Source organism: Taudactylus pleione, unplaced genomic scaffold (genome assembly GCF_031769625.1).
Source record: "Taudactylus pleione unplaced genomic scaffold, aTauple2 ptg000021l, whole genome shotgun sequence".
Taxonomy (NCBI): domain Eukaryota; kingdom Metazoa; phylum Chordata; class Amphibia; order Anura; family Myobatrachidae; genus Taudactylus; species Taudactylus pleione.
The window spans coordinates 16,347,501-16,360,000 of NW_028284423.1; the positions used below are offsets into that span (position 1 = coordinate 16,347,501).

General features: G+C 31.9%; 10 non-coding genes across 10 annotated transcripts; all 10 read left to right on the top strand.

Moving 5' to 3' along the window:
* Positions 1-624: 624 nt before the first annotated feature.
* TRNAC-GCA (transfer RNA cysteine (anticodon GCA)) lies at positions 625-696 on the top strand. The gene has a single exon. It is a non-coding gene; the product is annotated as a tRNA-Cys (tRNA).
* A 1,379-nt stretch (positions 697-2,075) lies between these two features.
* Positions 2,076-2,147, top strand: TRNAC-GCA (transfer RNA cysteine (anticodon GCA)). The gene has a single exon. It is a non-coding gene; the product is annotated as a tRNA-Cys (tRNA).
* A 963-nt stretch (positions 2,148-3,110) lies between these two features.
* TRNAC-GCA (transfer RNA cysteine (anticodon GCA)) lies at positions 3,111-3,182 on the top strand. The gene has a single exon. It is a non-coding gene; the product is annotated as a tRNA-Cys (tRNA).
* A 1,326-nt stretch (positions 3,183-4,508) lies between these two features.
* Positions 4,509-4,580, top strand: TRNAC-GCA (transfer RNA cysteine (anticodon GCA)). Its single transcript has one exon. It is a non-coding gene; the product is annotated as a tRNA-Cys (tRNA).
* Positions 4,581-5,905: 1,325 nt separating this feature from the next.
* TRNAC-GCA (transfer RNA cysteine (anticodon GCA)) lies at positions 5,906-5,977 on the top strand. The gene has a single exon. It is a non-coding gene; the product is annotated as a tRNA-Cys (tRNA).
* Positions 5,978-6,935: 958 nt separating this feature from the next.
* Positions 6,936-7,007, top strand: TRNAC-GCA (transfer RNA cysteine (anticodon GCA)). Its single transcript has one exon. It is a non-coding gene; the product is annotated as a tRNA-Cys (tRNA).
* Positions 7,008-7,970: 963 nt separating this feature from the next.
* On the top strand, positions 7,971-8,042 carry TRNAC-GCA (transfer RNA cysteine (anticodon GCA)). The gene has a single exon. It is a non-coding gene; the product is annotated as a tRNA-Cys (tRNA).
* A 1,379-nt stretch (positions 8,043-9,421) lies between these two features.
* TRNAC-GCA (transfer RNA cysteine (anticodon GCA)) lies at positions 9,422-9,493 on the top strand. The gene has a single exon. It is a non-coding gene; the product is annotated as a tRNA-Cys (tRNA).
* Positions 9,494-10,456: 963 nt separating this feature from the next.
* TRNAC-GCA (transfer RNA cysteine (anticodon GCA)) lies at positions 10,457-10,528 on the top strand. The gene has a single exon. It is a non-coding gene; the product is annotated as a tRNA-Cys (tRNA).
* Positions 10,529-11,854: 1,326 nt separating this feature from the next.
* TRNAC-GCA (transfer RNA cysteine (anticodon GCA)) lies at positions 11,855-11,926 on the top strand. Its single transcript has one exon. It is a non-coding gene; the product is annotated as a tRNA-Cys (tRNA).
* The last annotated feature ends 574 nt before the right edge of the window (positions 11,927-12,500 follow it).

Below are 12,500 nucleotides of genomic sequence, written 5' to 3' on the forward strand. Positions count from 1 at the left end.
TCCAGAACCTCAATTTAATTTCTGTCCTTTCTCTAGTAATATATTTAGAATAGTATAATATAACTGAACATGAAACATGTGTACTTTAATACTCACCCTCTTTGATAATTAAATAAGGAATTATTAAGCAATTACATTGCAGTATTCTAGAACTGTTGTTGTAATTGGGGGTTGATCTCAGACTGATTTTGCAACTAGGCCATTCGAGTTTATGCATCAAACATTAATTTTGAACACCTGAGATCACAAACCCAAAAATCAAAATGTCCTATTTTATTAGCAATAAAATACTGTTGACAGCTACTTTTTGAAATAACTTATATAGGTTTGTTGCTAAGAATTTGTATTTTCTTAGTTCTGTTTGGCCTCCAAAATATAAAGTCACAATATGTCCTGATGTCACTATAACTGACCAAAGTGGAGCTTTAGATGATCAAAGTTTCTTTTTGAGCATGCTCACAGCTTACACCTATGTGAACTCTGCAATTAAGCCCAGATTAATAACTTTAAAGCATCACCATAAGTATACATATTCATTTTTTATCCTATAAGACAACATATATAGTACAAACACCTTTACATTCTGACTGCAATATGAATGTTTTTAAAAACTTGTATGCAATTGGGGGAATAGCTCAGTGGTAGAGCATTCGACTGCAGATTGAGAGGTCCCTGGTTAAAATCCGGGTGCCCCCTTTACCAAGCTTTTAATGTGTAAAGGTACTGAATCAATCTGCAGTTTACAGCTAGTTACCTAGCTTTTAATGTGTAAAGGTACTGAATCAATCTGCAGTTTACAGCTAGTTTGAAACTCAAGTACAGGAAAAGCTAACACAAGTAAGAGCAAGAAAACAAAAAAAGTGACACTTTAACATTATATACTTCCAGATAGCACAGTTAGAGTGGTAGATTTCATTTTTTTTATAGAGATTTTTACAGAAATCTATAATTTATAGAAGGCAAATATAAAGGACCTACCTAGTTTCTCTTAAAAAAGTTCTTTCTTTCCGAAATGGTTAAAAATGAAGTAGTAGGAGAAGCCTTATTGCAATATCAGTCTGAGTTCAATCCCTAATCCCACCAACAGTTCCAGAACCTTGATTTATTTTCTGTCCTTTCTATAGTAATATATTTAGAATAGTATAATATAACTGAACATGAAACATGTGTACTTTAATACTCACCCTCATTGATAATTAAATAAGGAAAAACATCACTTAAATAGTGATACTTTAACATTATAAACTTCCTGATAGCACAGTTAGAGTGGCAGATTTCATTTTTTTGATAGAGATTTTTACAGAAATCTATAATTTATAGAAGGCAAATATAAAGGACCTACCTAGTTTCTCTTAAAAAAGTACTTTCTTTTCCAAATGGTTAAACTGAAGAAGTAGGAGAAGCCTTATTGCAATATCAGTCTGAGTTCAATCTCTAATCCCACCAACAGTTCCAGAACCTCAATTTAATTTCTGTCCTTTCTATAGTAATATATTTAGAATAGTATAATATAACTGAACATGAAACATGTGTACTTTAATACTCACCCTCTTTGATAATTAAATAAGGAATTATTAAGCAATTACATTGCAGTATTCTGGAACTGTTGTTGTAATTGGGGGTTGATCTCAGACTGATTTTGCAACTAGGCCATTCGAGTTTATGCATCAAACATTAATTTTGAACACCTGAGATCACAAACCCAAAAATCAAAATGTCCTATTTTATTAGCAATAAAATACTGTTGACAGCTACTTTTTGAAATAACTTATATAGGTTTGTTGCTAAGAATTTGTATTTTCTTAGTTCTGTTTGGCCTCCAAAATATAAAGTCACAATATGTCCTGATGTCACTATAACTGACCAAAGTGGAGCTTTAGATGATCAAAGTTTCTTTTTGAGCATGCTCACAGCTTACACCTATGTGAACTCTGCAATTAAGCCCAGATTAATAACTTTAAAGCATCACCATAAGTATACATATTCATTTTTTATCCTATAAGACAACATATATAGTACAAACACCTTTACATTCTGACTGCAATGTGAATGTTTTTAAAATCTTGTATGCAATTGGGGGTATAGCTCAGTGGTAGAGCATTTGACTGCAGATCAAGAGATCCCTGGTTCAAATCCAGGTGCCACCTTTACCTAACTTTTAATATGTAAAGGTACTGATTCAATTTGCAGTTTATAGCTACTTTGAACCTCAAGCACAGGAAAAGCTAACACAAGTAAGAGCAAGAAAACAAAAAAAGTGACACTTTAACATTATATACTTCCAGATAGCACAGTTAGAGTGGTAGATTTCATTTTTTTGATAGAGATTTTTAAAGAAATCTATAATTTATAGAAGGCAAATATAAAGGACCTACCTAGTTTCTCTTAAAAAAGTTCTTTCTTTCCGAAATGGTTAAAAATGAAGTAGTAGGAGAAGCCTTATTGCAATATCAGTCTGAGTTCAATCCCTAATCCCACCAACAGTTCCAGAACCTCGATTTATTATCTGTCCTTTCTATAGTAATATATTTAGAATAGTATAATATAACTGAACATGAAACATGTGTACTTTAATACTCACCCTCTTTGATAATTAAATAAGGAATTATTATGCAATTACATTGCAGTATTCTGGAACTGTTGTTGTAATTGGGGGTTGATCTCAGACTGATTTTGCAACTAGGCCATTCGAGTTTATGCATCAAACATTAATTTTGAACATCTGAGCCCACAAGCCCAAAAATCAAAATGTCCTATTTTATTAGCAATAATATACTGTTGTCAGCTACTTTTTGAAATAATTTATATAGGGTTGATGCTAAGAATTTGTATTTTCTTAGTTCTGTTTGGCCTCCCAAAATATAAAGTTACAATATGTCATGATGTCACTATAACTGACCAAAGTGGAGCTTTAGATGATCAAAGTTTCTCTTTGAGCATGCTCACAGCATACACCTATGTGAACTCTGCAATCAAGCCCAGATTAATAACTTCAAAGCATCACCATAAGTATACATATTCATTTTTTATCCTATAAGAACACATATATAGTACAAACACCTTTACATTCTGACTGCAATGTGAATGTTTTTAAAGTTTTGTATGCAATTGGGGGTATAGCTCAGTGGTAGAGCATTTGACTGCAGATCAAGAGATCCCTGGTTCAAATCCAGGTGCCCCCTTTACCTAACTTTTAATGTGTAAAGGTACTGATTCAATTTGCAGTTTATAGCTACTTTGAAACTCAAGCACAGATAAAGCTAACACAAGTAAGAGCAAGAAAACAAAAAAAAATTAAACTTTAATATTATATACTTCCTGATAATACAGTTAGAGTGGTAAATTTCATTTTTTTGATAGAGATTTTTGCAGAAATCTATAATTTAGAGAAGGCAAATATAACGGACCTACCTAGTTTCTCTTATAAAAGTACTTTCTTTCAAAAAATGGTTAAAAATGAAGAAGTAGGAGAAGCCTTATTGCAATATCAGTCTGAGTTCAATCCCTAATCCCACCAACAGTTCCAGAACCTCAATTTAATTTCTGTCCTTTCTATAGCAATATATTTAGAATAGTATAATATAACTGAACATGAAACATGTGTACTTTAATACTCACCCTCATTGATAATTAAATAAGGAAAAACATCACTTAAATAGTGATACTTTAACATTATAAACTTCCTGATAGCACAGTTAGAGTGGCAGATTTCATTTATTTGATAGAGATTTTTACAGAAATCTATAATTTATAGAAGGCAAATATAAAGAACCTACCTAGTTTCTCTTAAAAAAGTACTTTCTTTCCCAAATGGTTAAACTGAAGAAGTAGGAGAAGCCTTATTGCAATATCAGTCTGAGTTCAATCTCTAATCCCACCAACAGTTCCAGAACCTCGATTTAATTTCTGTCCTTTCTATAGTAATATATTTAGAATAGTATAATATAACTGAACATGAAACATGTGTACTTTAATACTCACCCTCTTTGATAATTAAATAAGGAATTATTAAGCAATTACATTGCAGTATTCTGGAACTGTTGTTGTAATTGGGGGTTGATCTCAGACTGATTTTGCAACTAGGCCATTCGAGTTTATGCATCAAACATTAATTTTGAACACCTGAGATCACAAACCCAAAAATCAATATGTCCTATTTTATTAGCAATAATATACTGTTGACAGCTACTTTTTGAAATAACTTATATAGGTTTGTTGCTAAGAATTTGTATTTTCTTAGTTCTGTTGGCCTCCAAAATATAAAGTCACAATATGTCCTGATGTCACTATAACTGACCAAAGTGGAACTTTAGATGATCAAAGTTTCTTTTTGAGCATGCTCACAGCTTACACCTATGTGAACTCTGCAATTAAGCCCAGATTAATAACTTTAAAGCATCACCATAAGTATACATATTCAGTTTTTATCCTATAAGACAACATATATAGTACAAACACCTTTACATTCTGACTGCAATGTGAATGTTTTTAAAAACTTGTATGCAATTGGGGGTATAGCTCAGTGGTAGAGCATTCGACTGCAGATCAAGAGATTCCTGGTTCAAATCCGGGTGCCCCCTTTACCTAACTTTTAATGTGTTAAGGTACTGATTCAATTTGCAGTTTATAGCTACTTTGAAACTCAAGCACAGGAAAAGCTAACACAAGTAAGAGCAAGAAAACAAAAAAAGTGAAACTTTAACATTATATACTTCCTGATAACACAGTTAGAGGGGTAAATTTCATTTTTTTGATAGAGATTTTTGCAGAAATCTATAATTTAGAGAAGGCAAATATAAAGGACCTACCTAGTTTCTCTTATAAAAGTACTTTCTTTCAAAAAATGGTTAAAAATGAAGAAGTAGGAGAAGCCTTATTGCAATATCAGTCTGAGTTCAATCCCTAATCCCACCAACAGTTCCAGAACCTCAATTTAATTTCTGTCCTTTCTATAGCAATATATTTAGAATAGTATAATATAACTGAACATGAAACATGTGTACTTTAATACTCACCCTCATTGATAATTAAATAAGGAAAAACATCACTTAAATAGTGATACTTTAACATTATAAACTTCCTGATAGCACAGTTAGAGTGGCAGATTTCATTTATTTGATAGAGATTTTTAGAGAAATCTATAATTTATAGAAGGCAAATATAAAGGACCTACCTAGTTTCTCTTAAAAAAGTACTTTCTTTCCCAAATGGTTAAACTGAAGAAGTAGGAGAAGCCTTATTGCAATATCAGTCTGAGTTCAATCTCTAATCCCACCAACAGTTCCAGAACCTCGATTTAATTTCTGTCCTTTCTATAGTAATATATTTAGAATAGTATAATATAACTGAACATGAAACATGTGTACTTTAATACTCACCCTCTTTGATAATTAAATAAGGAATTATTAAGCAATTACATTGGAGTATTCTGGAACTGTTGTTGTAATTGGGGGTTGATCTCAGACTGATTTTGCAACTAGGCCATTCGACTTTATGCATCAAACATTAATTTTGAACACCTGAGATCACAAACCCAAAAATCAATATGTCCTATTTTATTAGCAATAATATACTGTAGACAGCTACTTTTTGAAATAACTTATATAGGTTTGTTGCTAAGAATTTGTATTTTCTTAGTTCTGTTGGCCTCCAAAATATAAAGTCACAATATGTCCTGATGTCACTATAACTGACCAAAGTGGAACTTTAGATGATCAAAGTTTCTTTTTGAGCATGCTCACAGCTTACACCTATGTGAACTCTGCAATTAAGCCCAGATTAATAACTTGAAAGCATCACCATAAGTATACATATTCATTTTTTATCCTATAAGACAACATATATAGTACAAACACCTTTACATTCTGACTGCAATGTGAATGTTTTTAAAAACTTGTATGCAATTGGGGGTATAGCTCAGTGGTAGAGCATTCGACTGCAGATTGAGAGGTCCCTGGTTCAAATCCGGGTGCCCCCTTTACCAAGCTTTTAATGTGTAAAGGTACTGAATCAATCTGCAGTTTACAGCTAGTTACCTAGCTTTTAATGTGTAAAGGTACTGAATCAATCTGCAGTTTACAGCTAGTTTGAAACTCAAGTACTGGAAAAGCTAACACAAGTAAGAGCAAGAAAACAAAAAAAGTGAAACTTTAACATTATATACTTCCTGATAACACAGTTAGAGTGGTAAATTTCATTTTTTTGATAGAGATTTTTACAGAAATCTATAATTTAGAGAAGGCAAATATAAAGGACCTACCTAGTTTCTCTTATAAAAGTACTTTCTTTCAAAAAATGGTTAAAAATGAAGAAGTAGGAGAAGCCTTATTGCAGTATCAGTCTGAGTTCAATCCCTAATCCCACCAACAGTTCCAGAACCTCAATTTAATTTCTGTCCTTTCTATAGCAATATATTTAGAATAGTATAATATAACTGAACATGAAACATGTGTACTTTAATACTCACCCTCATTGATAATTAAATAAGGAAAAACATCACTTAAATAGTGATACTTTAACATTATAAACTTCCTGATAGCACAGTTAGAGTGGCAGATTTCATTTTTTTGATAGAGATTTTTACAGAAATCTATAATTTATAGAATTATTATAAATTATTGAAATAATTTATATAGGGTTGATGCTAAGAATTTGTATTTTGTTAGTTCTGTTTGGCCTCCCAAAATATAAAGTTACAATATGTCATGATGTCACTATAACTGACCAAAGTGGAGCTTTAGATGATCAAAGTTTCTCTTTGAGCATGCTCACAGCTTACACCTATGTGAACTCTGCAATCAAGCCCAGATTAATAACTTCAAAGCATCACCATAAGTATACATATTCATTTTTTATCCTATAAGAACACATATATAGTACAAACACCTTTACATTCTGACTGCAATGTGAATGTTTTTAAAATCTTGTATGCAATTGGGGGTATAGCTCAGTGGTAGAGCATTTGACTGCAGATCGAGAGGTCCCTGGTTCAAATCCGGGTGCCCCCTTTACCTAACTTTTAATGTGTAAAGGTACTGATTCAATTTGCAGTTTATAGCTACTTTGAAACTCAAGCACAGGAAAAGCTAACACAAGTAAGAGCAAGAAAACAAAAAAAGTGAAACTTTAACATTATATACTTCCTGATAACACAGTTAGAGTGGTAAATTTCATTTTTTTGATAGAGATTTTTACAGAAATCTATAATTTAGAGAAGGCAAATATAAAGGACCTACCTAGTTTCTCTTATAAAAGTACTTTCTTTCAAAAAATGGTTAAAAATGAAGAAGTAGGAGAAGCCTTATTGCAATATCAGTCTGAGTTCAATCCCTAATCCCAACAACAGTTCCAGAACCTCAATTTAATTTCTGTCCTTTCTATAGTAATATATTTAGAATAGTATAATATAACTGAACATGAAACATGTGTACTTTAATACTCACCCTCTTTGATAATTAAATAAGGAATTATTAAGCAATTACATTGCAGTATTCTAGAACTGTTGTTGTAATTGGGGGTTGATCTCAGACTGATTTTGCAACTAGGCCATTCGAGTTTATGCATCAAACATTAATTTTGAACACCTGAGATCACAAACCCAAAAATCAAAATGTCCTATTTTATTAGCAATAAAATACTGTTGACAGCTACTTTTTGAAATAACTTATATAGGTTTGTTGCTAAGAATTTGTATTTTCTTAGTTCTGTTTGGCCTCCAAAATATAAAGTCACAATATGTCCTGATGTCACTATAACTGACCAAAGTGGAGCTTTAGATGATCAAAGTTTCTTTTTGAGCATGCTCACAGCTTACACCTATGTGAACTCTGCAATTAAGCCCAGATTAATAACTTTAAAGCATCACCATAAGTATACATATTCATTTTTTATCCTATAAGACAACATATATAGTACAAACACCTTTACATTCTGACTGCAATATGAATGTTTTTAAAAACTTGTATGCAATTGGGGGAATAGCTCAGTGGTAGAGCATTCGACTGCAGATTGAGAGGTCCCTGGTTAAAATCCGGGTGCCCCCTTTACCAAGCTTTTAATGTGTAAAGGTACTGAATCAATCTGCAGTTTACAGCTAGTTACCTAGCTTTTAATGTGTAAAGGTACTGAATCAATCTGCAGTTTACAGCTAGTTTGAAACTCAAGTACAGGAAAAGCTAACACAAGTAAGAGCAAGAAAACAAAAAAAGTGACACTTTAACATTATATACTTCCAGATAGCACAGGTAGAGTGGTAGATTTCATTTTTTTTATAGAGATTTTTACAGAAATCTATAATTTATAGAAGGCAAATATAAAGGACCTACCTAGTTTCTCTTAAAAAAGTTCTTTCTTTCCGAAATGGTTAAAAATGAAGTAGTAGGAGAAGCCTTATTGCAATATCAGTCTGAGTTCAATCCCTAATCCCACCAACAGTTCCAGAACCTTGATTTATTTTCTGTCCTTTCTATAGTAATATATTTAGAATAGTATAATATAACTGAACATGAAACATGTGTACTTTAATACTCACCCTCATTGATAATTAAATAAGGAAAAACATCACTTAAATAGTGATACTTTAACATTATAAACTTCCTGATAGCACAGTTAGAGTGGCAGATTTCATTTTTTTGATAGAGATTTTTACAGAAATCTATAATTTATAGAAGGCAAATATAAAGGACCTACCTAGTTTCTCTTAAAAAAGTACTTTCTTTTCCAAATGGTTAAACTGAAGAAGTAGGAGAAGCCTTATTGCAATATCAGTCTGAGTTCAATCTCTAATCCCACCAACAGTTCCAGAACCTCAATTTAATTTCTGTCCTTTCTATAGTAATATATTTAGAATAGTATAATATAACTGAACATGAAACATGTGTACTTTAATACTCACCCTCTTTGATAATTAAATAAGGAATTATTAAGCAATTACATTGCAGTATTCTGGAACTGTTGTTGTAATTGGGGGTTGATCTCAGACTGATTTTGCAACTAGGCCATTCGAGTTTATGCATCAAACATTAATTTTGAACACCTGAGATCACAAACCCAAAAATCAAAATGTCCTATTTTATTAGCAATAAAATACTGTTGACAGCTACTTTTTGAAATAACTTATATAGGTTTGTTGCTAAGAATTTGTATTTTCTTAGTTCTGTTTGGCCTCCAAAATATAAAGTCACAATATGTCCTGATGTCACTATAACTGACCAAAGTGGAGCTTTAGATGATCAAAGTTTCTTTTTGAGCATGCTCACAGCTTACACCTATGTGAACTCTGCAATTAAGCCCAGATTAATAACTTTAAAGCATCACCATAAGTATACATATTCATTTTTTATCCTATAAGACAACATATATAGTACAAACACCTTTACATTCTGACTGCAATGTGAATGTTTTTAAAATCTTGTATGCAATTGGGGGTATAGCTCAGTGGTAGAGCATTTGACTGCAGATCAAGAGATCCCTGGTTCAAATCCAGGTGCCACCTTTACCTAACTTTTAATATGTAAAGGTACTGATTCAATTTGCAGTTTATAGCTACTTTGAACCTCAAGCACAGGAAAAGCTAACACAAGTAAGAGCAAGAAAACAAAAAAAGTGACACTTTAACATTATATACTTCCAGATAGCACAGTTAGAGTGGTAGATTTCATTTTTTTGATAGAGATTTTTAAAGAAATCTATAATTTATAGAAGGCAAATATAAAGGACCTACCTAGTTTCTCTTAAAAAAGTTCTTTCTTTCCGAAATGGTTAAAAATGAAGTAGTAGGAGAAGCCTTATTGCAATATCAGTCTGAGTTCAATCCCTAATCCCACCAACAGTTCCAGAACCTCGATTTATTATCTGTCCTTTCTATAGTAATATATTTAGAATAGTATAATATAACTGAACATGAAACATGTGTACTTTAATACTCACCCTCTTTGATAATTAAATAAGGAATTATTATGCAATTACATTGCAGTATTCTGGAACTGTTGTTGTAATTGGGGGTTGATCTCAGACTGATTTTGCAACTAGGCCATTCGAGTTTATGCATCAAACATTAATTTTGAACATCTGAGCCCACAAGCCCAAAAATCAAAATGTCCTATTTTATTAGCAATAATATACTGTTGTCAGCTACTTTTTGAAATAATTTATATAGGGTTGATGCTAAGAATTTGTATTTTCTTAGTTCTGTTTGGCCTCCCAAAATATAAAGTTACAATATGTCATGATGTCACTATAACTGACCAAAGTGGAGCTTTAGATGATCAAAGTTTCTCTTTGAGCATGCTCACAGCATACACCTATGTGAACTCTGCAATCAAGCCCAGATTAATAACTTCAAAGCATCACCATAAGTATACATATTCATTTTTTATCCTATAAGAACACATATATAGTACAAACACCTTTACATTCTGACTGCAATGTGAATGTTTTTAAAGTTTTGTATGCAATTGGGGGTATAGCTCAGTGGTAGAGCATTTGACTGCAGATCAAGAGATCCCTGGTTCAAATCCAGGTGCCCCCTTTACCTAACTTTTAATGTGTAAAGGTACTGATTCAATTTGCAGTTTATAGCTACTTTGAAACTCAAGCACAGATAAAGCTAACACAAGTAAGAGCAAGAAAACAAAAAAAAATTAAACTTTAACATTATATACTTCCTGATAACACAGTAAGAGTGGTAAATTTCATTTTTTTGATAGAGATTTTTGCAGAAATCTATAATTTAGAGAAGGCAAATATAACGGACCTACCTAGTTTCTCTTATAAAAGTACTTTCTTTCAAAAAATGGTTAAAAATGAAGAAGTAGGAGAAGCCTTATTGCAATATCAGTCTGAGTTCAATCCCTAATCCCACCAACAGTTCCAGAACCTCAATTTAATTTCTGTCCTTTCTATAGCAATATATTTAGAATAGTATAATATAACTGAACATGAAACATGTGTACTTTAATACTCACCCTCATTGATAATTAAATAAGGAAAAACATCACTTAAATAGTGATACTTTAACATTATAAACTTCCTGATAGCACAGTTAGAGTGGCAGATTTCATTTATTTGATAGAGATTTTTACAGAAATCTATAATTTATAGAAGGCAAATATAAAGAACCTACCTAGTTTCTCTTAAAAAAGTACTTTCTTTCCCAAATGGTTAAACTGAAGAAGTAGGAGAAGCCTTATTGCAATATCAGTCTGAGTTCAATCTCTAATCCCACCAACAGATCCAGAACCTCGATTTAATTTCTGTCCTTTCTATAGTAATATATTTAGAATAGTATAATATAACTGAACATGAAACATGTGGACTTTAATACTCACCCTCTTTGATAATTAAATAAGGAATTATTAAGCAATTACATTGCAGTATTCTGGAACTGTTGTTGTAATTGGGGGTTGATCTCAGACTGATTTTGCAACTAGGCCATTCGAGTTTATGCATCAAACATTAATTTTGAACACCTGAGATCACAAACCCAAAAATCAATATGTCCTATTTTATTAGCAATAATATACTGTTGACAGCTACTTTTTGAAATAACTTATATAGGTTTGTTGCTAAGAATTTGTATTTTCTTAGTTCTGTTGGCCTCCAAAATATAAAGTCACAATATGTCCTGATGTCACTATAACTGACCAAAGTGGAACTTTAGATGATCAAAGTTTCTTTTTGAGCATGCTCACAGCTTACACCTATGTGAACTCTGCAATTAAGCCCAGATTAATAACTTTAAAGCATCACCATAAGTATACATATTCAGTTTTTATCCTATAAGACAACATATATAGTACAAACACCTTTACATTCTGACTGCAATGTGAATGTTTTTAAAAACTTGTATGCAATTGGGGGTATAGCTCAGTGGTAGAGCATTCGACTGCAGATCAAGAGATTCCTGGTTCAAATCCGGGTGCCCCCTTTACCTAACTTTTAATGTGTTAAGGTACTGATTCAATTTGCAGTTTATAGCTACTTTGAAACTCAAGCACAGGAAAAGCTAACACAAGTAAGAGCAAGAAAACAAAAAAAGTGAAACTTTAACATTATATACTTCCTGATAACACAGTTAGAGGGGTAAATTTCATTTTTTTGATAGAGATTTTTGCAGAAATCTATAATTTAGAGAAGGCAAATATAAAGGACCTACCTAGTTTCTCTTATAAAAGTACTTTCTTTCAAAAAATGGTTAAAAATGAAGAAGTAGGAGAAGCCTTATTGCAATATCAGTCTGAGTTCAATCCCTAATCCCACCAACAGTTCCAGAACCTCAATTTAATTTCTGTCCTTTCTATAGCAATATATTTAGAATAGTATAATATAACTGAACATGAAACATGTGTACTTTAATACTCACCCTCATTGATAATTAAATAAGGAAAAACATCACTTAAATAGTGATACTTTAACATTATAAACTTCCTGATAGCACAGTTAGAGTGGCAGATTTCATTTATTTGATAGAGATTTTTAGAGAAATCTATAATTTATAGAAG